Source organism: Ammospiza nelsoni, chromosome 13, assembly GCF_027579445.1.
Source record: "Ammospiza nelsoni isolate bAmmNel1 chromosome 13, bAmmNel1.pri, whole genome shotgun sequence".
Taxonomy (NCBI): Eukaryota; Metazoa; Chordata; class Aves; order Passeriformes; family Passerellidae; genus Ammospiza; species Ammospiza nelsoni.
This window is the reverse complement of record NC_080645.1, coordinates 18368777-18396140: the sequence shown is the minus strand read 5'-3', so window position 1 is coordinate 18396140 and position 27364 is coordinate 18368777. Positions and strand designations below refer to the sequence as shown.

The following is a 27364-nucleotide window of genomic DNA, read 5'->3' as shown; positions in this document are numbered from 1 at the left end:
AATGTATCCTATTAAAATCAAAACACCTTTGAAAGATCTTTGAAAACCCAGTTGTCCTCTCAGTATATAATTTTCCCCCCAGTTACACACTATTCTACAACTTTAAAGACACAAAAGCACAAGTGAAAATAATTTTATGCATCCTTACAAGAGAAAGCCTCAAAGAATCTCTCATATGGCTACAAAAATCAAATTAAAATAACTTCTGAAGCATCCATCCTGTTAAGTATTATCTAGGAGCTGAAATGAGAATGCCCACTCCAAAAATAACCTCAGTGAACAAATGGGAAGAACATCCCTCAAATCTGAGGAGCAGCACAGCTCTTCAAGCAGCCACGTGTACTTCACACAGAGCAGAAGTATTAAGGATGATCATGTAAATTAAAATCTAATTAAAATCTTCCCATATCACAAGAGAGCACATGTTGATCCCCTCAACAAAAAGGAAGAGGGGGTGAGGGAGACAGAGGAGGTATCAGGATTCACCAAAGCAATCAATTCTAATCACCACAAAAATATTCAAGAAATCAAAAAGAGACAAAGTAGGGCTGAAATAAAAGATTAAGACATAAGCTGGGGCAGAATTTTTAGACTCTATGCTGCGCCACAAAAGCAATAAAGACATTTAGCAAAGAAAAACTGAAAAAAAATGGCTTTGCACTTTTAAATAGCTCCTGGCATTGTTTGACACTGCTCACCATTCTGGCTGCTCAAAAATAACTCCAAAAGTGGAGGAAGTGGCAAGAGTTGAACAGATGCAAGAAGCAACAGGGTCAGAGAGAGCCTGCAGTTAATCAGACCAAGAACTAAAATGCAAGATCCCAAATGCATCAGTGCCAAGGAAAAAACTTCTTTAGGCATTAGAAATAAAGGTCAGTGCAAATGCCAGGGATATATCACACGTACATGGATTTGGCTTTGTTGTTATTGGTAAAACATCTGTTCCTGCAAACGAGGAGGAAAAGGTCTCTGAAGGCAAGGATCACCCAGGCTGATAGCACAACAGAGGGAGCAGCTCAGGTGTCCCTGTGTTTGAGTAACAAAGCAAGTTACAAAAGCACCTGTACAGATTTTACAGGCTGCCCTGGAGGGCCTCCAGGTCGCTGCTGCCTTTTCCAGCCCTGTCACATTCCTGGGGTGACATCCTGGAGCTCATCCTCCCACCCTGTCGGAGCTCCAGGGCACAGCTGCAGCCAGGACTCCTTCAGAGCCCATCCAAGAGAAAAACAAGAGTGCTTGGGATCCAAGTGCCAATGAAGAAAACACTTCAGAGACAAGTGTTCTCCTGGTGGAGTTGCTGAAAAATTTGCTTTTATTGTAAATAAAATTGCTCTGCTATTCAAACTTTGAAATGCTATCACCATACTTTATACACTGCATTTGTCACAGCCTTGTAAGATGCATTCCATAGCATTCCTAAACTTCACCTTTTGGAAGGTTGGTCTTAGAAGGCAGGAAAAGAGAACCAGATGAGATTTATTTGTCTCTGCTCACACAGTTGAGATGACCAGGCTGCAAGGGCCATGCCTTACAAAGCCCATTAAAATTCCAGAGCTGCAAATCTCCCATCGCAGAAGGATTGGATTGTGACACAAGGTGTCTCCTCCAGCACATAGGATGGGGTGATAAACTGTTAAGACTTCTGTTTTTGTATCTATCATTTATGTATTTAATTTTATTCATTAGTTATTTATTTTTATTCTGCTTCTAAACCTCCTTCTAAAACTCCTTTCCCAAGGCATCCTCTCCTTTACTCAGAGCACCCACTTTACCAACTGGAATCTGCCTGTTTGACCATGGAACAGCCCTCTCCTTCCTCCTCAAACCCTGTCTAGTAAACATTTGGCACTTTTTGCCTGTTTGTGAGCCAAAGCTGACACATTTCCATGCTGATGATAAAAGGTGTGGGAAGCATCATCACAACTCCCTCCCTGCCGGGTTTGGTTACACTCGTCAGTAAAAGTGAGTTTATTGATCTCCCTCAATAGCTTGGAAGCTGTTTTATTAAGAATTTTGACATGTGTGAGGGTAAATATTTCAAATATAGCCCAGAAGTATTCAGAGTTAGAGTCTGGCTTTCCCTGCTGCACTCCATGCTCTCAGCAGCTGTGATGATGAGCAAGCACTGGAGGTAACAAAACTCTCTTCATCCTGCCCTGTCATCCCAGCTAAAGGAGATTTTGCTGATTTTCTCTGCAGTCAGCTTTGAATTTCACATTATGCCCAGTAGTTTGGTTTTTTTCCAAAAGGGTGTTTGTGGCTGATATTTTTATAATTCAGACAGCTGATCTTCCTGGTAAGGGCAGCCAGACAGATCAGCACATCCCAGATCACACACAATGAGCAGTTTCTCTGTTTCATTCCAGCAGTGTAGTGGTTTTTCCTTATTAAATCTATATTTCATTCACAGAAAAAAAAAAGAAATTATCTGAGCAGTTTCCATATTATTATAGCAGAAAAGTAGTTTGCAGACATGGATGTAGAGGAAAGATATTCCCAGGGCAGCCTGATCCAAAATAAAATGTCATTTCAAATTACCTCTTCTCTCTCTCTTAACTGAGTCTTTGTCACTGTTAACATGTTGGGCCATCTCTTTGCATTAATTGTGAATAAAGGGAGATTTAGTCAATGAGTCTCAAATTAGGTGAATTAACACAGTAAAAGTCTTTTCTGAGTAGTCAAATAGCTCTAATGTGATTCCTGAAGGATCAGCAAGCATCTGCTGTGTAGTGAGACATGGAAAGACAGAATTTATTTCATGTTCTTTTATTTTCCTTGCTTACATTTCACCCAGGAACTTTCTGAAATGCTTCACTGGTCTTCAGCTTTTATGACAAAATTACCTGTTAAAACTATTAATCTTAAGGTGCAATTTGCAGTTCTAGCATGCCTCACTGGATTTATTTATTTATTTTAAATGTCTCAGTCAACCATAATTTACTTCATTTAACATGTTAGGAAGGCACTTCCTCAGTAAATTTTATGCTCCACCATCACTTTCCCTTAATTCTGAGATCTTAAAGATGTTTTACAACAACAATTCCCGTGCTGCACTTTTATAAAAGCAGATCTCAAACCAAATCCACAAACTTCTGCCTTACTGATTTGTCACCAACTTTCAGGACTTTATTTGTGCCACATTTCCACACCCATTTTGTTTCTGGAGAGAAAGATTTCTCTTTTTCTGTCCTTCATGCTCTTCCTAAACTCCAAATTATGACAACCTTATCTGAGCAATTTTCAGAATTCCAAGACCCACAATGTCATCTTTTGTCTTTTTTACCCTTCTCAAACCCTTTTCACTATCCACAAATACTGAGAGACACGATTTTCAGTCCAAAAATGCAACCAAAGCCTTTTTGTTTACAATGATTACATTGTAGATGTCTATTTTTTCACTGATTGCAGCAAGCTGCATCAGTTGTATCAACTGAAAAAAAAATTCCTATGTGGAATATTGCATTTGGCAAAGGGAGAATTGGAAAGTCTGTTATTCCAGCAAAATGTAAAGCCTGGATATTGTCAGTCAAAAAACTAATTAAATGCTCTAAGCACCAAAAATTGCAAGTGAAAAAAACCTTTTTGAATTACAGCAATCAGCAAGACCCTTTTTCATGCACCCACCAACCAAATGATGATAAAAGGAGTAAATTTTAAATTCCAGAACTCGTCCCAGCAAGTGTTGCAGGAAGATTTCCTTCTCCTATTGCAAGACTGCAACTCAAAAACCAAGAAAGGGATCTTAGGGACCCACAAAGATAATCACCAACAGAGTACCAGGGGTCAATTAAAGGCAAAATAGAAAAAAAAGTAGAAAGTAAACGGAATTAAATAAAGGCAACTAATTTCAAACACAGAGGATTTCTGTGGTAAGACTGGAGAATTAAACAAACAAATACACAAAGGAGGAGAAGTCTTGCAGTGTTTTGAGTTGTTCAAATCTACTGGGGTGCAGGAATTTTTTAAAATTTGCAATGTCCTAGAAGAGGAAGTCCTTGAAGAGACTTTTGAAGCTGATGCTCTAAATTAACAGAGGGACTTTTTGCACAAACCAGACTGTTCAAACTTCATGTATTTATTCCCAAAGTGGCATTGAAGTCACAAGGTGGTGGAAAATCATCCTGTGGTATTTTATTCCATTACACTCCCCTTGAGGAGTGCACACCCCTCTGTCAGTTAAGGGACTTTACATCCCAGCAGAGATATTTTCTAAAAATAACAGGTGTGTGTTAAAATCTGAACTTTTTTATGCATTAGGGAGCTATTTTAGCAGTACAGCATGATTTGCTTGAAATGTATTTAATAATTAAGTTTGAAGTGTCATTATTTCTGCCTGTGTAATTGCAACAGTCCCTTTGAGTACAGACAGTGTCTTATTTAGACACTTTAGACAGTGTCTAAAAAAAGGAAAACAAGATTTATTCACCAAATTCTGCTCTGTGACTAGGTGTAGTCCTATCTCTATTCCATTGTTCCTGTCATCTTCTTGTTTTTAATTTGCCAGAACAACAAACAGAATGATTGGATTTTACTGTTCAATAAAACAACAATTAATGGCAAATTGCAGGAGAGTTCCTCACTCAGCTCTGCTACATCACCAAAACAGGTTCTCCTTTGGCCTGGCAAGGTGACTTCTCATCAATATATTGCTGGTTCAAACATAAGATAATTTCTTTGATTTGGAGTAACCTATTTGTAAATCTGTCACTATTAAGTAACTTGCTGGGTCAATGCAGAACACACAGAGAAACTCAGTCCAATCAATGCCAAGGCTTTGATTTTGGAGCTGAAATCAGTAGCAATCCATCAACCCCATGGAGCCTATCAAAAAGAGCCTATTCTGGTTTTAATTGAGGTCTTTTGTAAAACTGAAGGTTTGCTGTTATTGCACCAAGTAAATCCCCTGGCATGAAATAACAAAAGGCTCCTAAACCCACGTTTGGAAGGGACATGGAAGATTCCATGATTCTAAAAGGAAAGCAAAACCAACTGCAGAAAGAAACCAACTCAAAATTATTAGGTCTGCTTAGGAAGGCAGAAAGATCTCACAATCTTTCCTCAAAACTAAAGAATTATTTTAAAACTTCAGTGTTTGTTTCATTTTAGGCCAAAGAAAGAAACTGGAACAAAAGGAAACGCAGTAAAACCTCAGCTGGGCTGATCACTGGTGGGGACCCAGGACATTGCTCTGGCTGCCCTGGAGGGCTCCAGACCCTGGCAGGGGCTCAGAGACCTTGGCATGGAGTAAAAAACACCTGTGCCTTGGATTTTAGCCCATGGAAACAATTCCCAACTTTGTGCGAAGAGTTACAAGCCACAAGAGTTTGAGTAGAATGATAATGAATTTTTCACAGGGTGCAAAAGTAGAATTTTGGGGATTTGGAATGGGGGTTCAAGAGGCAAGATAGAGGAACCTGGGTGTGTCCTGTCCTCCTTCTTCTTCTCGTCCTCCATCTTCTGTTGTGATGGTGGCACTTTTGGATTGGTTTAGAGTAGAGACAGACTGTCTGACATAGGTGATGGGTATTGGAAAATTATAGTAAATAAAGTACAGGAAGTTTTTAGTATAAAAAGCCAACACCACCCCAAGGGCAGGGACTGTGCCACAACCCGACCTGCTGGACAGAGCTCAGCAGGTCAGAGAAAGAATGGAATAGATAGGAGAAAATAAACAACCTTGAAAAGCAGAACTGAGGAATCTCAACTTCTTCTTTGGTCGTGGGGCTGGGAAAAAAGAGACTTTGGGACACCTCGGAGTCATCTCAACAACAGAAACCCGAGGATCATTTTCTGGAGGATAAACGTTGTGTTCCCATGGCTGTGTGTCCCCTCCTTGCCCAGGCAGGGTGCTGGCTCTCAGTAGATGGCACTCTGTGCTCTGCCAGCAGCTCTCACCATCCATGGAGCAGCCCATGACAGAGGCTGCTCTGGGCTCGCTCCGCTGCCCTGATTTCACTACAGACACCACTTAGAAATCATTGGTTTTTTTATCAGGAGATAAATGAGCTCCATGCTGAACAATTCAGAGAAATTGGGAGTTTTAACCTCAGAAAAATATGCTTGCGAGAAATGTATTTGAAGTGATCAGACCTTCATCTCTCACTAAGAGGTCAAAAAATAAGCATGAATATGGATTGTCTCTTCAGCAAGGAACCCAAATTGTATAACAGGAACATTTTCCTGCAGAAAAATAAAAGACATTCAGAGAAGGATTCAGTGAGTGTTCAGTAGAATGTTGGGAAAAAAAACCTTTTAAAAATGCATGATACTAAACATAACATTCATAGCTCATCAAATCCTGACATGTTCTGGAATATGATAGCACCAAACTATGTCACTTAACTGGGTTTGACAGCAGGTAAATTATATCATGTAAGAGTTTAACTAAAATGAAGTTGTTCACTAAAAAAAAATCTTGATCTATACAGGATTTTCAATGCTTTAAAAATGTTCTATCTCTAATGAAACAACAGACAAGAAAAGTGACATTAAGTCTACTTTTCTGCTTCATGTTCTGCTTTACCCAGCAGAAGATCATAGAGAGCAGAACTGAATAAATAGATGGAATCATCTTTTTTTAAAACCTTTTTCTCTGAACAGGTTCCTTTTCAGAACCACATTTAGATTTTAGAATTACCCATCAAAGGCTGCCACTGAGCACATTTCAGCCTTTAGCTTTGAGCCCAGCCCTGAGTGGCTGTGCTGCCTGATCCCTTCAGTGACATGGCATTGCTGCCACTCTCTGACTGCCTAATCAACATTTCTAGGGCTGGAATATGGAATTTCCAGCTCAAAGCTTCGTGGCAGCGCATGCTGGTATGCTTCTCCTATCCAAAAGCATTATAGATATTCCATAAATATCCAAATTTCTTAAACTCATACCTTTAGATGCACAAACAGCCACTTCTGCCATCACAGCAAACCTGGGGATTGCTGCACAAATAAATGTTTGACTTGCTGCTTTTTCAAAGTTCACATCATACAGCAACTTTTTGCTTTTTCATGGTATTTAATATTTGTATAAAATATTTATTCATTAATAGATGTAGCTGGGTGATTTAACAGACAGAACCCAGTAACCTAGAGACAGGCTCACACTGAAACCTACAGTGCAAAATCATATTTGCAGTTGCCAAAAGCTGTGAACACCCAAATTTAACCCAAAAGTGGCTGATTTTATTGATGGAACTGTCTTAAATTTTCACGGTTTCCTGGAAGAATGCAAACTGGTTTTCTGTGATCTTGCTTCTATACCTGTTGCAGTTTTATAACCTGATGACAGGAAATGAGATTAGGGATTAACATGAGGCTTGGCCAGCTGCAGATCTGGAGCTGGGTATTTTATAAAGTCCTTCCCACAGAGAGAAATTTGAAAATTTGGAAGTTGGTTTTTTTACCATCATACAACAAATATGGCTGGTTTAATTCTTGTCACAATGAAACCTTAATTTGTATAAGTTAACCTCTCAAGATCCAGAAAATTGCATCAAAAAAAATGAAAAAACAGGTAAATTCTGTAATTACCAAGGTAATAAACTATATAATAGTCTAAGAAATATTTCTCTAATGATCATTCAACCTTCATATCCCCTACTCTTTGCTGCCAAGAAACTTCACTTTTCTGATACCAAGGGAGGTTTCTGTGCATTCATGTTCCCTCAAGTAAATTTTACTCCAAATTTGTATATTATTAATGGCAACATTTCTCAGACTTATTTCTTGTTCCTTCCACGAACAACCACCAAAGCTCATTTACCTTATGCAGAATGCAATTAGTAGGTATCCTATTTATTTGACAGATTTCTCATTTTCTCAGTTCTGTGTGATTTGACAGGGACTATTACAGATCTGTAACTAGTCTTTCAGAATGACTTTCACAAGGTTAGTTCACTTATTAATTGACCCTTGGTAATGGTAATTTAAGAAGCATATTAATCTCATCTGTCAGTTCCAACACACACTAGATGTATAAAATAATTTGTCTTTTGCAAGGAGCCTTGCAACAGAAATGAAGTGTCTAAATTTTTAATTAATATACATTTTCTTTCAACGAATGAGAATTGGACTGGAAGGAGACTCCTTTTCAATGGTTTTCTTTATTCTCCTTTAGAGCTCCTGTTTTTTATCATTATGAAGATAAACACAATTCCACCAGTAAATAGAGCCTATGATCTAAATAATCTTCTACAAAAGACATTCTGGTATTTTTACCAGATTCCTGAAACTTTAAAATGTGCAAACAAAGCATTTGGCACTTCAACAGGAATGTCTTATTGCATACACAGATTAAATGTTTCTGGAATTAAGGAGATTTAATACACAAAGAACATTAAACAAAAGATTACTATTCAGGAATTGAAAAACTTCAACCAGTAGCAGATGCTTGAAGTTGCTGTAATCTTATCAAATCTGGTTTCCTGATGCACCACATCTTGAGCAGAGCCTGCAGTTTATGTCTGAGAAACAAGCACTCAACATTCTTAATCCTAAGCAAGGGCCTTATGTAACTTCTACCTCTTCATTCCTTTCATTAATTAAATTATGGGACAGCAAGGGAACTGTGTAAAGAATCCCTTCTGCCTTTAGTATGTGACCTGCACTTCATGGAGCACTGGGGAAATGCAGCTGCTCCCCTAAAAGCTCCAGAGGGCACAAAGTTCCCCTGATGAACCTGCAGAGCTCCCACTAAGGGCGGCACAGGTCTGAGCTGGGGCAGAACCCTGTGGAATCCACAGGTCTGGCCAATAGTTCATTAAGAAGTCACTTTTCATCAAATGAAGCAAATATTATAGAAGATAGAAGCAATAATACTCTGATCTCATGTTCACTGAAGCTAATCCCACTGCAATATTTAAGGTACTAACGAATTTGATCATTAAAAACTAGAGGCAGCTAGGCCAAAACCACAGCTTTAACTTTACAAAATTTCAGAGGCACATGAATATCCATTTCCTCACAACCATGACAGATTTTCACATGACAAATTTTGCTGGCAAGTATTTCAGATACTTAAAAAAAAAAAAAAAAATAATCATTTTATTTATTGGCTGTATCATCGTAATGTCACCACCGCTGTTATTCTACAGCATAAACAGGTATTCAAGCAATTCTTTAAAAAAAACAAATTACTCACTCCACAGAATACAGTGTCTCTTTCAGAATCATTAGTGTCAATCATGTGAGTACAAGTTTTAAGTGCTGATAAAATTCAAGCTACATAAACAATTGATCATGATATGGAACCACTTCAGCACTTCCTACTGCCCATGAGTAAACCCAGTGTTAAAAACTCAGCTCTAAAACTCCATCTTTAATTTTAACAATACAGAAAAAACCAACAGCAAAAAACAATGACTATTTTTTCACTCAGTTTCTTAATTTTTACCCTTCTAAGCTTAGAAAACTATGATTTCTTATGAAGATCAGAGTTGGTAGTGCATGTACCTCAAGAAAGGATATGGACCCTTGTATGTGGCTGTTAGGAGGCAGGGAAATCACACCAGCCTGCCAAACTGATAACAAAATTAGCTTTTGATTTCTAGAATTCAGTGGTATCGTGCATTGATTTCTGCCAGCTGAACATTTGCATTTCATTGGAGGGTCTGAATCTAAAATTATTCTGGAGACTTGCAAGTGACAAAGAACTTTGCAGAGACAGAAGGAGAGTTTTGCTGTGTCCCAGGGCAGGCTCCTCCCAGCGTGGAACAAGGCAGCAAAGGCCAGAGGTGATGTGGGACATGTTTTGTGCTTCATCACCCTCATTGGCAATCCACACTGCAATCAGAAACAGTCCTACTGCTGAAAGAGCTATTGACAGCTGGAGAATCCCAACTGGTACAGGCTGTTTTCAACAGCAAGTGCAGAAGCTCATCATATTGTCAAATAAAATAAATCCTGAAAGCTTTCATTTATAACCTCTCGGTCCCTGACTTCCATCCAGTACCTTCACCTGAGTTACTGTGGATCTATCTACCAAAAAAATGAAAAATGGGGAAGTGGAAAGAAAGGAGGACTTGGACATTCAGTGAAATAATTTTCATGCATTGCAAGGTTTCTGACTAACAAACCCCCATATTTTACTGCTTGTTCATTTTTATACTCTGTTTTGCCTTATTTCCTGATGATCTTGTATATTTGACAGGAAACCTATATGCCCAAACAACTTTCTTGACTTCCTATTAGGGAGAACAGCACAAATATTCAGACACACACATAAAAAGAACATAAACAGCAATACATTAAGTGTTTACTTTCTGCTTTGGATAAAGTATAACCCTTTTAATACCCGAAGAAAAATCTCTCTCTTGAAAACAGGCTGAAAAACAGGTTTCTCTTTTGAAACTCAGAGGAGATGAATGCCCTGTTTAATACTTTTGAAAAGGCTGAATTACTGCACAGATGGTCATCACCTTAGCAGATCTTGCATAATTGTCAAAAAAACTTCACGCACACTTTTGCAGACCTAAGGGAATTTTAATGCATTTTATGGAACCCTTCAATAATATGAAAGGAATCCATGCTTCCTTTGCATGCATCTTTAATAAGAGAACAAACAATTCCTCCCAGTGGTGGGTCTGTGGATTGAAGCAGCAGGAACACAGAGAGGTGGATGGGCCAACAGGAGATCCCAGAGGCAGGGAGGGGGTGTCAGAACCCAGGACAACCCTGCCAGGGGGCTCAGAGACCCTGGCACACAGCCCAGAGCACCTGTGGGTTTGATTATGACCTGTGGAGCAAATTACCAGCTTTGTAGGAAAGCCACAGAAGTTTAAGTAATGTAATAATAAAATTATCACTAGGGGAAAAAGTAGATTTTGGGGTTTTTAGAATAGGGGTTTTGACCTATGGATGGAGGGACATGGGCGTGTCCAGCCTTTCTTTATCATCATCATCATCATCATCTTCTTCTTCTTCTTCTTCTTCTTCTTCTTCTTCTTCTTCTTCTTCTTCTTCTTCTTCTTCTTCTTCTTCTTCTTCTTCTTCTTCTTCTTCTTCTTCTTCTTCTCTACCTCCATCTTCTGCTGTGATGTTGGCACTTTGGGATTGGTTTAGAGTACAATCTCACTGTTTAACACAGGTGGAAAGTAATTGTAAACATGTTATACATAGTTTGTAGTATAAAGAGATAACACCGCCCTGGGGGCAGGCAGAGTGCCTCTGTCGGTCCTGCTGGATGGACCTCAGCAGGGCAGGAGAAAAAATTTTTATAGATAAGACACAATAAACAACTCTGAGACCAAAAACTGAAGAACTCCAACTCATTCTTTGAATGTGCGGGTGAAACAGAAACTTTTCACGTGTCTCAGGGCTGCAATAAACTGCAACCTCCCGAGAAGGGGGAGCTGACCCCTGCACTCTGCTCTTCCTCCCCTCTGATGATGAGCTCCAGGAGGGGAGGTGAGCTCCTGAGCATGGCTGGCAGTTTGCTTCCATCCAAATGAGATCAGACCATCACCTCCAATCTGAACAAAAACACCCTCAGAGGAGGCAACAGGAAAATTCATTTCTAAAGCTCCCTCCCAATCTAAACTAAATTAAAGAAGAGACACCTCAGGTAGGTTTCAATCCCACCTGCTCGGCCCCGGCCCCTCAGATTTTCATGCAACTCCTCCCCGGCCGCCTCTCCAAAATCTGCCCAGCCTGGGAGGTGCCTCTTGCTGACCTTGCTTCCTCTGAGGATGGGATGAGCCTGTGGTGTGAAACGTTTGCATCCTGTCTGAGCAGCAGCTTTGCAGGAAACCTCACACATAAAGTTGTTTGTCCTTCATCAAGATGAAACCCGAATTGAAAATAGGCTCTTATGTGGAAAAGGCTTAATTTATGCCTCCCTGTGCAAGCTGGAATGAAAGCAGCCCACAGAAGAATCTAAACACTGAGCTTTATCTGTGGCCAAGTTGGAATTCAGGCTTTTAGTGTTCATTTTGCCTTCCTGTTTTTCAAACTCGCCAGCAGAAAAGGATAATAATGGAACAATTTTTCATATAAAATGTGCATTATGAATAGCCATTAGCTGACAAAAAAAAAAAAAAAGTGAGAGGAAAAGCAGGTAACACACCATGTAAATCTTTGATGAGAATGGAAGCTTCAAGAAGATGTAAAAGTCAGAGCCTAATATACTGAGATTAAATGGAATTCTCAATTATGCTGCTGGAAAATGAAGTGGGTATAAATTTGATTTGTCTGCAGCTGCAATCCTGTAGGTTGCTTGGTAATGGACACTGAGAAATAAGTCTAAAATCAGTGAAATCTCTTCCACAGGTTGCAGGATAAGACTGTGTCAAGATATTGATGTAATGAGGAGTTTAAGAGCAGTTTTCTCTATAATTGGCATGGAATGCCATGCATATATGCAGAGATTAAAAATGAATAGGACAGAGGGAGGAATAGGCAGGGAGAAGGGACAAATTTGTAAATCCCAGCCACAAGTTTCTAATGAGCCAAACCAATTTTGTAAACTAAGCTTTGAAATGTAAATTGCCCTCATTCCTTCAGTAAACTGTCAGCATGGAATTTAAAAATGTGAAAGACATAATTTTTAAAGACTGCTGACTAAAACCTCTGCTCCCTATTTTCACATTATTTCACCTTATTGCTCTTATAATTTCTATTACGGTAATAGTGGGAATAAATCAGGATCCTGACTGAGATGAGGAGCGTAAAATAAACTACGTGGTTAGAGACAGGCCCTGCTCCAATATGCACAAAATCTGAATTTAAAAATACTCTTGTGACTACAAAAAAAGACATGACAATGTTTTTATTTCAAATTAGGATACAACCTCTGGGCCTAACTTTGGAGTAACCTCTCAGAGTCCACCTATGGATACTGTGCCATGAACTAAGCTGGGAAGAGTGAATGATAAAGTTCTGATTCTGTCAATTAATGTGAAAACTCATGGATAGGTTTTTTTAGATCTTGATAGATCCTCATTTAGGTGTTTCTTCATCCCTGCAGGAAGGTCTGAAGGCAATGAGAGAAACAGTCTTAAGGGTGATCAGTTGCTAAGAGAAAACTTGGAGCTCACATCGCTCTACCACTGCTTCAAAGTCAGCATAACATTCAAAATTTCATGATCACCTAGAAAAAGCCTGTGGGATTCTCTGATTTGGCATCAAGGAAACATAACAATAATTAAAGGATGGGAAGAAAGCAGCACAAGAAGGCTTCACTCAGATCCTTCCCCAAATTATGGTCATTCTGGTGTTGTTCTCATTCTTTCTGTGCTTCCTCTTCCCTTTGGCAGAGAAGTGTTGAAGCAGCCAAACACAAAGTGACATTGTTCCCCAGTTCATTAATAAAAATGGCAGGGTTTCATTCATGTTCCATTTGAAGTAATAAGCCAACAATTTTTCACCATATTCTGGCCACCGTATCCAGTAAAAGTTTCTGAGGCTTTGTCACTCAGAAACACTTTGTCACCTCTTGTCACTTCTGCTCTTTTTTTCCCTCTGAGAATCTTGATGAATTTTTGATCTATTGATAGGACTTTTCAAATTCAGAGAATTTGTTAAAGGTGGTAATAGTAGCTAAAATGCCAATGTTGTAAGTCTTTCCAAAACTAAGAGAAATTAATAGCTGAGACAACAAGCTGCCAACTGCAGTCACTGAAAGCAGTGAGGAATCTGGCTTGGGCTGCAGGACAGCCTGGATTTTACCTTGTGGGTGCCATCTGAAAATGCTCTGTTTGCCATATTTTGCTTGTACCATATGGAATGTAAATATAAAAACTTCCCTCCTACTCCAGAGCACTCAGCCTTGACTGCAGCCACACCTCACATCTTCTCACAAACAGATGGCAAGGCTCTTAATATTTCATGGCACTGCCCCTCACAGCTACAGGCTTTGCACAAATAAACAAAACACACGTTAGACAGCACTTTGCATCTTGCAGGGAGATACATCAGGGGAACATTTAGCACAAGTTTAGTACATGGAACAGAAGAGCAGAAAATTAGGATTTTTAATAAAAACAAAATAATGCAACAGACATTCCCTGTCTCCATTAATTCTGTGAGTTTTCAGTAAAGAATGCCTTTGGTGAATACACTTTTAATATTATAAATGTATTACTGAATGGTAATTACCGCAGTAAAAACTATAATGTGTAATGCACTTCTTGTTAACATTTAGTAGTTGACCCTTTGATTTTTTAGTGCTCTCTCTGCACTGGAGTTATTTAATTACAAATGGATCCTGTTATCTTGTAATAGCCACCATATCAAGTATTATTATCCACTTAATGAAGAGCTATTATTTACAAAATATTAAAAGATAGCATTGAAAATGAACTAGTTGAATATTCAAAGCATATATTCATGCTCAGCAAACTCAGCTCAAGCAACACTGAAAGTCTATCCAAACAATCTCAAGTAATTGGATAGTAAAAGAGTAAATCACTGCCTGACTCTGGTAACTTCTCCCTTTTGGTTGACTTGAAAGACATTAAATAATTTCCCGGTGAAAGATTGTGTTCTGTGTTTTAGAGATTTTGACATGAATTGTGGAAATGAAACTCAAAATGAACAACCATATTGATATCTCTTAATATTAACCATCCATAGGTGCATGTCTCAGCTAAGAGTCACATGTTTGGACAATAATCCAAAGATCAGAAAAGCCAAGAAAAGTCTCCCTTATTCCTTTTTTATTATTTTTCTAAGTTATTTGCTGATCTAAACTCCATGAAGACATGGAAATATGCCTAGGGATGTGTTTTATTTGCATGGTTGTGCCACAGGAACAAGCAGTAACAGGCACCAGGCAGGGTTCTCTAGGCACAAATTTGAGATTTCTGTCACCTATCCCATGGCATTTTGGGCACACAAAAGTCAATTGATCTGAGCAGACATTTTGCATAATTTCATGTGAAATTAAATCCTTCTGCTCCATTAAAAAAAAAAAAAAGTGGAAGGACACTTTCTATTACTTATATTTAATTTCCTAAAGCCCTTTACATAGGCCTGGTATGTATTGACATGAAATGAACACCGCTGATGATTCAAACAGTAAGGAACCCTTCAAAAAGAAAAAAACCGACAATGAAATCTGGATCCAGGATGGAAATTTCTGCACAATACTGGGTTTGTTTATCCTTTTCACTGCTTTTTTCACCCCCAACACTGCTTTTCCCTTATTACCCAAGGAGCAAAAGCAGGAGTCTGTGAAAAACCCCTTGTCAGAAAATGCTCAACTTTCTTTAAAATTTCTTTAGTATCAGCAGCACTCAAAGCTATTGTTCCAAGCTGACACATAAGCACATTTTCCTTTCAGAGTGAAAGAATGTAGGTCTCTCTAAAACAAGCTGTGAGTAATTACTTCTCAAGATTCTATTCATAAAACACATCTGTTTTATAGTCAGGTCACATTTATCCCACATGGTTTTGTGTGCACTTCAAGTTGATTCACTCTATTCAACGAGAGGGAAAAGTTTTGTTGTTTTGTTGTTTTTTGGGGGTTTTTTTTGCCAGTATTTTTCAGGGGTGGGACAAGTGAAATTAGCCATCAGAAATCAGAAAGGCTTTGTTTCCCCTGTGAGCTCCCTGCTGATGGCAGCGCTGTGGTTCTGGAGCCCACACGTGGTGTGGCTCATCTCAGGATCACCAGCTCCTGAGCTCTTGTTGCTAAGAAACAGCACTCAGCTAGATTTGAAATATATATTATGAAAAGGTGCTGCTTTCCTTTGTGAAATAAATATGTTGCTAGATTGACAGCCAGGGAAACAGGCTGAGGGATGTATTGTTTCATTCAGTGTTCCACAATACCAGCCATGTGCCCTGGTAAAAGCATTTTAAACTGTGAAACACCCGTTCAGCTGCTGGCATTGTACTAAACCAGCTCAGCAGTGCATTGTACAAATTAAATTCAGCCTTTATTGTAAAAGATATTTATTCCCATTGAGCTAGAACCTGAAACTTGGAGTCTTCATTATTTAACTAAACATGGAGCTGGTCCATGTCTGTGACATAAACTTGTGTGTGTCTTTCATTTCTGTGTCTGAATGTGACCTGACACATCCTCATGGTGTTTTCCTCACTGGAGGAAATTATTTCAACAGGACCTTGATGTTGTTTCTAAAGACAAAGGATTTAAAGTTTCACACCTTCCTCTCTCCTCCAGCTTTTTTCCTTTATCACTAAAGAAAATGGGCAAAATAACCCCAGATGACCATTAGAGGAAAAGGAGTTAAAGCAAAGTTTGTTAAAAGGCAATTTCTTCTCCTAAGTATATATTATTAAATAATTTAATAGAAAAATCCATAACATCTGAAAAGTGCTTCTCCTGACCTAAGATTTTATGGTTATTTTGTATTTCCTGCTTTGATAAGATTATTCTTTGCTAGCACGTTAACTGTAGCCATAAACAACAAAAATTAGGAAGATACAATTAATCTCAAAAAGACACAAAAGATGAATTTCTTTTTAACAATGCACTAAATTACCAAGAACAATTGAGAATTAAGACTGGCACCTCTTCAGTTCCATTGAATCCCTCTAAAAGTTTTTCAAGGGCATTCATCCTCTTACAAATTATTAAATCTCTTGTCCCTTTTATAACAGAGTTTAGGAGTTCAACAACCGCAATTTGCCACATCATGGTTGTTCCTGAGGCAACAGCATTTATAAAAGCCTTTTCCAATGGAAAGTTATTCAGCTCGTTACCTCTAATTAATTAGGGCTGAACTGCTGCCCTGATGAGCCAGTGATGATTTGGTAATTCAGAGGACATAAGTGGAGATCCCAATAAGGTCTGCAGAGGAGTTGAAAAACCTTTAGTGGTTTAAATCAGAAACACCCTCTGGTATTGTGGGATACATCATCTTCTGTGATCCTTTGACTTCAAATAATGGAAGTTTGAACAAATTAATGGTCTGAAGAATGATAATAGTAGCAGAAAATTGGACAAGAATGGGCTGACATGAGCAAATTGTAAGAGAAATAAACAAATTTTTGATGCATAGTCATTTCTGAGTCTTTTCTCATGAAACTTTGGTTCTGATTCTGTCTTACATTGGTGACCTTCTAAAGCAGATTTGAGATAAGAAGTGAAATAGAAGCAATAATTAACATAATCAAGATTTACTTTAGGAATCCTTGACATTGACCCTGTCACATGCAGGGGTTTCATTTTAAGTTGTGGTGCATATCAAAGCCCTTGCTATCCTTGCTGATGTGATACACAACCACAAAAAAAAATTGCAATTTCTTATTTAATTTCCCTTTTAAAATATGTATATGTTTATGCAACTATATACATATGTATGTATATTTTTTCAATGCAAGGATGTGGCAGTGATCAGCAACAAAATAAAAAAGGAACTGTTCAAAAGAAAATAAAGCAAAAATCATTCAAAGTGCCAAATTTCAAATGCTTTCAAATTAGTTGATGAAATTACAAAAAGTGAAAAAGCAGAACTCACAAGAAATTCCTCACTGTTTTCTGCTTAAAAATACAAAGACAAAATTAGGACATAAAGTGAGTCCTAACAAAAGAATTGAGTCTAGATCCTGTAAATGTAGCTTTTATCATTTTCCATTAGACAAAAAAATTGAAAATGTTACTCTAAGAATAAATTACTTGTCTCAACTTTTCATCTCTATCCATTTTATAAGAATACATTATTTTTTCATGTCAGTGACTTAATCCACACCTTGAACTTTGATTCACTTCTCCAAAGGTACAACCACCCTTCCAAAAACATGTGGAAGTCTCTTTAGCTACTCTTTATTTATGTTTTAACCAAACTCCGTTCCAGGGAAAGATCTCCAATGTGTAGCTCCCACAAAGGCTCAGCATGTTAATTAGGTTACCTAATGAGCTCAGAACCCTCAGCTTTGGTCCAAAGGATCAGCCTGGCTGAGGCAGACCTTAGCACACACACAAAATAATGATTTCATATCACAGTATGGTTTATCTTCAAGATGAAAAAAAAAATTACAGATTAAGACAGAAAGAGAGCTCACCAGGACTCCCAAACAAGAGCTCAACAACAACAACAACAAAAAATCCCCAAGCTGAAAGAATAAGCTGATTACTGTCAAAGTCTATGTTCTTACAAGCTGCAGAGTTATAACCTGGGATTTCAGCGGTGCTTGAAACGTTGGGATGTCAGTCTCCAACTGCCTCAAAGGCTGCAGGCAAAACAAAAATGTGATGCCTTAGTTTCAGACTTGCCAGTGCAGAATTCCACTCCAAAGGTGAAACTTATATGTGCTGTTGTAGGTGATGAAAAAGCAAAACCGTGCAGAGAGAGAGGCTCTTCTGTAGAAGATTCGGGAATTTTGAAACTTTGTGTTTTGACAAAGCCAAAACACAATTTCAATTCTGTGAAAGATAACTAAGACAAATTATTGAGGAAATTACTTAGATTGTTTTAAGACACAATAAGGAAGGAAATTATTATTTCTGAAATTTTTAAGAATGAGCTGAACTACATCTTCACAGACTTTTGATCCTTGTCTCCAATATATCAAATGGACTGGACTTAATTTAAACAACCTTGTGAATTTCCTGGATGGAATAATTTTTCAGACTGCATTTTAAAAGTTTGAGTTTTCATTTAAACTTGTCTTTAAGAAGGCACCAACACATCTTCTCTGGCCAAAGAATATATTTTCTTTTTGGAATATTTGATGTTCTGCAACAATCCATTCACACTGACATCAATTCTGTCTGTGGGACAAAAGTCCCAGGTCAATTTCCCTGGACATCTTCTATCAAGGATATTGGGGTGTTAATTCAGATTAAATTGAAGGTCAGGACACAGAAAACAGCTGCAGAAACTAGCTTCTCTTTTGAAGAGGGAAATGCACTTCCATCTACAAATGACATTGAAATTCAGTTCCCCAAGGATGTAAAACTCTTTTTCCCTTAGAAAAGCTGGGGTTTTTTGTTTGTTTGGGATTTTCTTTTGTTGTTTTGAGGGGTTTTTGAGGGAGAGGGGGTGTTGGGCATGGTAGAGGGTTGGGTTTTCTTTTTAATTTTTGTAAATATTTAACCAAAAAGAGAAAAGACTTTTCGAGTAATTTACTGTCTATTCCTACCTCACAACTCTCTGAGGACAATTTATTTTAACCTGTTGGGATCAAAACTAAGGCTCTTTGATTGCAGAGGGTATTTTTATTTTTTTTAATAAATTTGAACACACAGAAGTAGAAGAGAGTAGAGTTCTGAAGAAAACCAATGCCAGGTTTGGCATGGCTACCTAAAACCAACATAATGTGTACTATAGAAAATTCTTTCAACCCTTCTTAATTGCTTCTCCTTTGAGAAAAACAGACAGGGAAAAAAAAAGCAAATTCAGTTCAAGGATTAATATTTGTATTACTAATATCTTATACAGGACTTGGAATGGGTTGGACCAAAATAAAAGAAGGAATCCAAATCCATTTCAAAAAGACAATTTTGTTTTCAGGCTGCTGTACATTTCTTCTGAGTGAGTAATAATAATATGCAAGATTGCAAGGAGAGGTTTGCTGTAGCTGAGGCTACAACTAAATGAGAATTGCAAAAGCCAACAAATAAGAGCAAAAGGACAATTTCCCAAGGCACAAATAAGAGCAAAAGGACAATTTCCCAAGCACAGGATGCTGCTGGCTGGCTGGCACAGCAGGAGCCACTCTGTGTCAATGAGACCATTACTCTCTCACAATCTGAGAGATAAATGATCCATGGGAGAATTCATTGCCTCTCCATCCAATTAAAAAACAAGTTACTAAACCAGAGAAATATGGCATTCACATTCTCTGAAAAAATCCCTTCTCCCAGGGCTTTTCTCCTGGGAAGCTGAGAAGCCTCTGAGAAAAAGGAAAACAGTTCTTATCTCATTTGCTTCTCCTGTGTTTTGCTCATGTGGAATGTGTTTGGAGATTGTTTACCCACAGGTGATTGTTCCATTGGATTCTGCTGGGAGTTGTTTTCACTCTTTGGCCAATCAGGGCCAGTCTGGAAAGAGTCACGAGTTTTCATTATTAGCTTTTAGAATTGATTAAGTATCCATTTTGTATTCTTTACTTAGTATAGTATAATATTCTTTAATATAATATAGTATCATAAAATAATAAATTTGCCTTCTGAAAACATGGAGTCAAATTCATCATTCCTCCCTGCCATGGGGGTCCCTGCAAACACAATAGAGAAACAAAACCAAACCAAACTGCAAAGTTAAACATGGCAACTAAACAAATACAATACAGAAATACAATAGAGAAACCAAACCAACCCAAATTCCAAAGTAAACATGGCAATCATTTTGGTGTTACATTCCCTGAAAAAAGGAAGGTAGAGCCAGTGAAGCTGCAAAACCTCAGGACTTCACAGAGTCCCAAAACAGAGAAACCAAACCAAACCAAATCCCAAAGTTAAACATGGTGTTTTTTGGTGTTACATTCTCTGAATAAAGGAAGGTAGAGCCAGTGGAGCTGAAATGCCTCAGGACTTCACAGAGTCCCAAAATGTGGCAAAACGGAAATTTTAGTGCCTGGTAGAAGCAGATGGCAAAACATGGGAACTTCTTAGCAACCTCCTCTTCTTGGCTCAGTGGGATGTGAGCCAAGAAATTGCCTCATTCTCTTGAAGTTCACTGGAGATCTTCCCATCCGGGATTTATTGGCAGCTTGGATATTACTGCGAGCGTGTTGTAAACCACCTGGTTTAATCTTAACATCAAAGAGCTGGGGATTTAATTTATGAAAGTTTTTAAAGTTTTTCTGAGCCCCTAGCAGCTAAGTATATTTCACATCCCATCTGCTTTCATTCTTGTTTCCTCCTCACAAGAAGCTATTCTGGTAACAATCACACTTGGGCAGAAGTTAAAGCCAGAAAAATGCAATAAATGAATATTCTCAAAAATACTGAAATGAAGAGCATGTTCATATCTATTTCACTATAAAGAGAATTACACTCATAAAAATTTTTCTGAGAAAACTTATTATAGATTTTTTCCATAACCATGAAAAATACAAGTTTCAAGTAGTTTTGAGGGTGAGAGAAGAAAAGAGGAAAAATAAGTACCTGTTAATACAGAAAAATTCCACTGCAAGGATTATCAAGTATTTCCAATTCTTCATCAATAAAACACAATGGGTTAGTTCACAGTGTTATATTTTTTGGTGGTCCATTACTCCATCTTTTTGACAGCCACTTCCATTCACAATGTACAGAGCCATGTTAATATTCTCCAATGTTGTAATGAACATTAAATATCAAGCATTTTCCTTTCTCTAACAAGAGATATTCTATTTCCAGCACCACTCAAAATCTCTGAGTGCCTTTCTTCCTATTCAGACTCCTTGATATTTTCTTGAAAATGCCTTGTTAAAGGCATATTTTTCTGTAATGACTTAGTATTTAAGTCAAAGTTGAACTAAATTTTGGAGTAGGGAAAAAAAGTCTACAGCGTACATCACATTGCCTTAGCACAAAACTGGATCACCCTTTGTGCCTTTAATATCTTAGGTTTTTACCCCCTTTCAGATATATTAAAAAACCATTAATAATTATTTTTCCCTGAGAAACTGGATGAGGTTGTGCAGTATAATCCACCCCAGTATCAGTTCAAAACTGCAGATTTACAGGCAGGAGATTCATCAGAGATGGTCACAGAACAGCCAGAGATTAGACACAATAAGAAAAAGGTGGATTCACAAAACATGAGGAAATCAAAGTTTCCTTACCCAAATTATGATGGACAACACCAAAAATACCATCATTCTCTTAAGATGAAATAGAATTTACTTCCCCACCCTTTCCTTACCAAGGTGGGTAGAAACATCCCATGTGAGATTTATATTGTAATACAAAGAACCAACCTAAATTTGGCCAAGCCTTTTTAACAAACACATTTCTTCAGGCCTCCTCAGAACAATAACTTTCAGTGATGTCAAAACAATTACAGCCCATTTCCAAAGTGCCAATACAAGGCACAGTAATTGAAAGCACCATTTTAACAACAATAATAAGGATATGAAACATGTACCCACAGTTTATAATAACACGATGTGCTCTATACCATTAACTTTTAATTAACTCCAATTTTGCCACAATTAAACTCAATTAGAGCAGAATGTCTGACATTGCAATTAGCTGTATATAAACACCCCAGTTGGTGTCACATTGAATTAATGTCTCCTGGTGGTGGCCTCTCTTTCCAAGGATAATGGATTTACCACCATCAGACTGTTAATTGGACCTGGCACCTCGTGTGTTGTGTGTTTCTCAGACAGAACACCAGATCTTTGCTTCCTGAGCAACTGTGCTTGTCACAGCCACACAGATTCCAAATGCAACCAGCCAAATTCTTTACTGCACTGTGCATTCTGTAACCATTCCCATATAGAAAAGCTCTTAAAAAATTGTGCATCTCTTTTTTTAAAAATACCAAATGTTACATTCAGTTTTCTTTTCAATTGCTTGTCAACAATGAAAATTATTAGTTAAAAATGCCACCACACACGTAGAAGAAGAAATCACATCTATTAGCCAGCACCATACTTAATGGAATAAACTGCTGCTTTTTAGCAGATTTCAGTTTGAATCATCTATTTTTTCTGTCCTTTTACATGTTAAAAGTTCCATCATGGCTCATGAACAATCCTGAAATTATTAGGGCTTGGCCTAATCCATTATAGTCTCAATGGGAAGCAGTTAGGCAATGGCTAGTCTTAGTTTAATTTTGGATGCTGATGTAATTATTCAGCTCCAAAGACAGATATTAAGACACCTCCCATGAGTTCATTGCCACCTCACCACTGCTGAGCTGTGTGTGACACCATTTCTCATTACTCATAGAGTAAATCAACATTTATTACTCCTAAGTGCAACGGTGCCCTGCCTTAAACAGCAAATCTGTGAGTCTGAGAGTGAGAGCACAAGGAAAGAAAGAAAGAAACCTGATCCTAACACCTTCAGGAAATGGTTCTTTAAGTCCTCTGGATTTCTAACTGTTAGAAAAAAGTTACAACCAAATTTGACTCAACAGACAGGTAAAATTCAAACACTGGCTTCCCAAGGAAAAATGAGCATTTAGTTCCTGTATATTTAACTCTAAAAAAATCTGTACAAAAAAATTTGCGCAAAGTCCTATAAAAATACAGAAAGTTGGGTGACAATCTACCACATCTTTTAAAGAGTTAAATCCTGTACCAAGAGATCCGAAGAGTCTAACACTGAAACCAATGGGCAGTAGAGTTACATAAAGGCTGATTGGCTGTTTGTGGGTATTTTTGAAAATTATACATTTAATCTCCAAATTCTATCGAACCTCTGCTTCCTTCCCATTTGTCCTAACACCTCCATTTCATCCCTCTTCAGAATAAAGAAAAGAGCTTGTGCAGAAGCTGTGAAATTCTTTGTACTACTCACACATGGCAAGTTTTGAGGTTTCAAAAGGAAAACATTCTCATTAATAAGCAGCTTTAATAAATCTAGTTTAAAATGATGCTTTATTAACTTCACACACATGTCCTGGAGTTCTCTGTGAACAGATAAGAGCGAATTGACCCGGTGGAAACGACTTTCCATAATTACATGCTTCTCCAAAGTTTGGGGATTTAGAGCAGAATGCATAATTGGTTCAAATCACACCTTTTACAGTGGCCATAAAATACTGTAATTTATGGTGCTGAATAGCAAAAATTAAGCCCAAGTAGCTCCTAGCAGCACATTTGCTTCTCACTTAACCAAGATGATAATATCAGCAGGAGCAAAGGATCCTCCAGCAGAGCTGCCGTTCAGTCAGTGCTGGTGCTGTGGGAGAAGCAGCAGATTAATAATTCCAAACGCTTCTGTGGAGTTGGAAAGTGCTCTGCATGGCCATGGGGTGAGGGGAGCAAAATACAGGAACTCGGCAGGGCCTGCTGGGGTCTAAAAGTCCTGTTCTGGGGCCATTTCCAACAACACGGGACAAGCTCACAGCCAGGTTGGGAAAGCTGGATGATGGAGATAGAATAGATCATGGAAATATGTGATGAAAGAAATTTTACACCAAGAGGAAGGAGGGAAGTGAAGGAAGGAAGTGGCGGAAGGAAGGAAGTGGCGGAAGGAAGTGTCAGAAGGAAGTGTCGGAAGTGGCGGAAGGAAGTGTCAGAAGGAAGTGTCGGAAGTGGCGGAAGGAAGTGTCGGAAGGAAGTGTCGGAAGGAAGTGTCGGAAGGAAGTGTCGGAAGGAAGTGTCGGAAGGAAGGAAGGAAGGAAGGAAGGAAGGAAGGAAGGAAGGAAGGAAGGAAGGAAGGAAGGAAGGAAGGAAGGAAGGAAGGAAGGAAGGAAGGAAGGAAGGAAGGAAGGAAGGAAGGAAGGAAGGAAGGAAGGAAGGAAGTGTCGGAAGGAAGTGTCGGAAGGAAGTGTCGGAAGGAAGTGTCGGAAGGAAGGAAGGAAGGAAGGAAGGAAGGAAGGAAGGAAGGAAGGAAGGAAGGAAGGAAGGAAGGAAGGAAGGAAGGAAGGAAGGAAGGAAGGAAGGAAGGAAGGAAGGAAGGAAGGAAGGAAGGAAGGAAGGAAGGAAGGAAGGAAGGAAGGAAGTGTCGGAAGGAAGTGTCGGAAGGAAGGAAGTGTCGGAAGGAAGTGTCGGAAGGAAGTGTCGGAAGGAAGTGTCGGAAGGAAGTGTCGGAAGGAAGGAAGGAAGTGTCGGAAGGAAGGAAGGAAGGAAGGAAGGAAGGAAGGAAGGAAGGAAGTGTCGGAAGGAAGTGTCGGAAGGAAGGAAGTGTCGGAAGGAAGGAAGTGTCGGAAGGAAGGAAGGAAGTGTCGGAAGGAAGGAAGGAAGGAAGTGTCGGAAGGAAGTGTCGGAAGGAAGTGTCGGAAGGAAGTGTCGGAAGGAAGTGTCGGAAGGAAGTGTCGGAAGGAAGTGTCGGAAGGAAGGAAGGAAGGAAGGAAGGAAGGAAGGAAGGAAGGAAGGAAGGAAGGAAGGAAGGAAGGAAGGAAGGAAGGAAGGAAGGAAGGAAGGAAGGAAGGAAGGAAGGAAGGAAGGAAGGAATTTAGTTTTCACTGTCTCTGGCTCAGATGCAAAGGTTCATGCCTGACAAATGTCCCGAGTCTGTTATATCAAAATATATATCAATAACCTGCAAATAGTAACTGCAATTTAATATACAGTGCCCATATTGTCATTTTAAATATTTTGAACCTATTGGGGAAAAAAATCGTTATATGTTACTGATGGCATTTGGAGGTAATTATGTTCCCTGAATCACATCATCAGTATTTTCAAAAATCAATGGAATTCCCTCTTTACGCTGAAGAACTGAAAAAAAAATTACATCTTTTCTGTTTAGTAATTGCTAATAATCTAAGAGATTGATTTACAAGCAGAAAAAAAAAAATGAAAGGTTATTGAAAACAGTTTTTTTTCATAATAGAAACCTGCTCTAATCCTGTAATCTGACTGTTACACTTTGAGCAAATGACTTGAATGCTAAGAGATACAATTTTGCCTTTAATTGTAATTTTAATTCAGAATTCAACTAATCAATTCACTAATCCCACTGACAGGAATTTAGGAGACAACTTGCCTTCCATATATCAGCCTGGCTAGATGAGCCAGGAATTGACATGGGAAATTATTTATATGCTTGCATCTACAAGTTCAAAGCACGTGGCAGAGGTAGTGAGCACAGCACTGATCAAAGCTCCCAGGGCAGAAATGAAATTAAATGCATATCCTCAAACACCTGCATCCCTTTAAAGCAAATCGCTAATAAATATATTGCACATATCAATTGCACACAGGCTGAACAGGAGCTGGAGATCACTATCATTGGATGACTCAGTACCTGGAAATTAATAGGGACTGCTAATTTTGCAATTTAGACCTGGCAGAATGCAGGTTGTCTTTCAAAATGAGGCACTACTGAGATGTTAAAGGGCACAAATGAGTTAGAGTCTCCCAATTGTGCAGTTCCATGTCTGTGTCCCAGCAAGCTGGGGGACAAGTGATGCCTTGGGAAGGCTGCCCTAGAACAGAGGCTGGGCAGAGCTAAAGAATCAAGCAGGGATTTTTTAAAAGGATCTCCTCCATGGAATCACCTTGGGCAGCACAAGAGCCCAGCCAGGGCTGCACCCAAGGTGAACCAAAATGAACCCAGGATTAACCAAAATGGCCCCAAAATGAACCCAAGGTGAACCAAAATGGTCCCAAAATGAACCCAAGATGAACCAAAATGGCCCCAAAATGAACCCAGGATGAACCAAAATGGCCCCAAAATGAACCCAGGATGAACCAAAATGGCCCCAAAATGAACCCAGGATGAACCAAAATGGCCCCAAAATGAACCCAAGATGAACCAAAATGGTCCCAAAATGAACCCAGGATGAACCAAAATGGCCCCAAAATGCTCGAGCGCTCCCGGGGTCTCTCCCTGGGATCAGTTCTGCTCCATTTGCACCTTGCAGTTCATTGTCCCATTGCAGCTTTAGCCCCTGCAGTCCCACCCTGCTTGTTTTTCTCTCTCCAGCCCACAGTGTTTGTGCTCCTGGGCTGAGATTTGGATCATTTGTCCTTGGTGCCCAGCTGGAGCAGGAATTGTTTTGTGTCCCTGCTCTGTGCACAGAGCTCACCATCCCCTGATGTGAGCCCAGACCCACACACTAAAGCAGCACAGAGTGTGAAAAATATAAAAACTAAAACCTGAGGCACCACAAGGTAGTGACATGTCTGGAGAAGCAGGTCTCCTGAGGCCAGAACCACCACAGGCTGTGCTTTCCTTTGCTGGGTTTGTGGACAGCAATTCCACAATTCCTTCAGGTCATTGCCACTCACACTCAGCACAGCCATGAGCATCCCAAAATTCCAACTTAGGAACACTTCAGGCCCAATAAGTACCAAAATCGCTGATTTCCCACCAAATTTCTGTTGGAAGCTCTAGATTTTTGGCTGGACAAAGATTACAACTCTTTCTGAGGGAGAAGCTCAAGTTTCTGGGAATAAGAATCCCTGAGGGAAATCAGGCCGTCCTTGAGGGAGAGAACATCCCACTGACCACGGGGAAAGTAGAAGTTCATGAGAACTGGAAAGAGAGTAAGGCATTCTGCTACAGCAAATGTCCTCTTTAGAGGGGAAAATAAAAAATACAACAAAATTTCACAGCATTTGGGCAATATATGTTATTTTTAGAACAATTTCTTTATCCATTTTTTTGTCCTCTCCACTATGTTTCCTTAGCAGCAATGAAAAAAAAAGGAAGTTTTTTACAGGTTGTTTTAGACAACAAGAAAAATTGGTAGTTTAAAACTGTCATGATTTTCCTCCCTCTCAGTAATTTCTAAATAGTAAATTTAATCCTGTTATTTTACATTATTATTACTCTATTAAATCTTCTGAATCTAACAGAAATGTGACTGTAGTACATTGCTTTATTTGTTCCCATCCACAAATAAAATCT

The 27364-nt window shown here is 38.8% G+C and overlaps 1 protein-coding gene across 2 annotated transcripts in view; it reads right to left on the bottom strand.

Annotated features, from left to right (window-relative positions):
- Positions 1-27364, bottom strand: part of CDH13 (cadherin 13) — a 442261-nt gene that overhangs the window by 194904 nt on the left and 219993 nt on the right. The window lies entirely within an intron of this gene.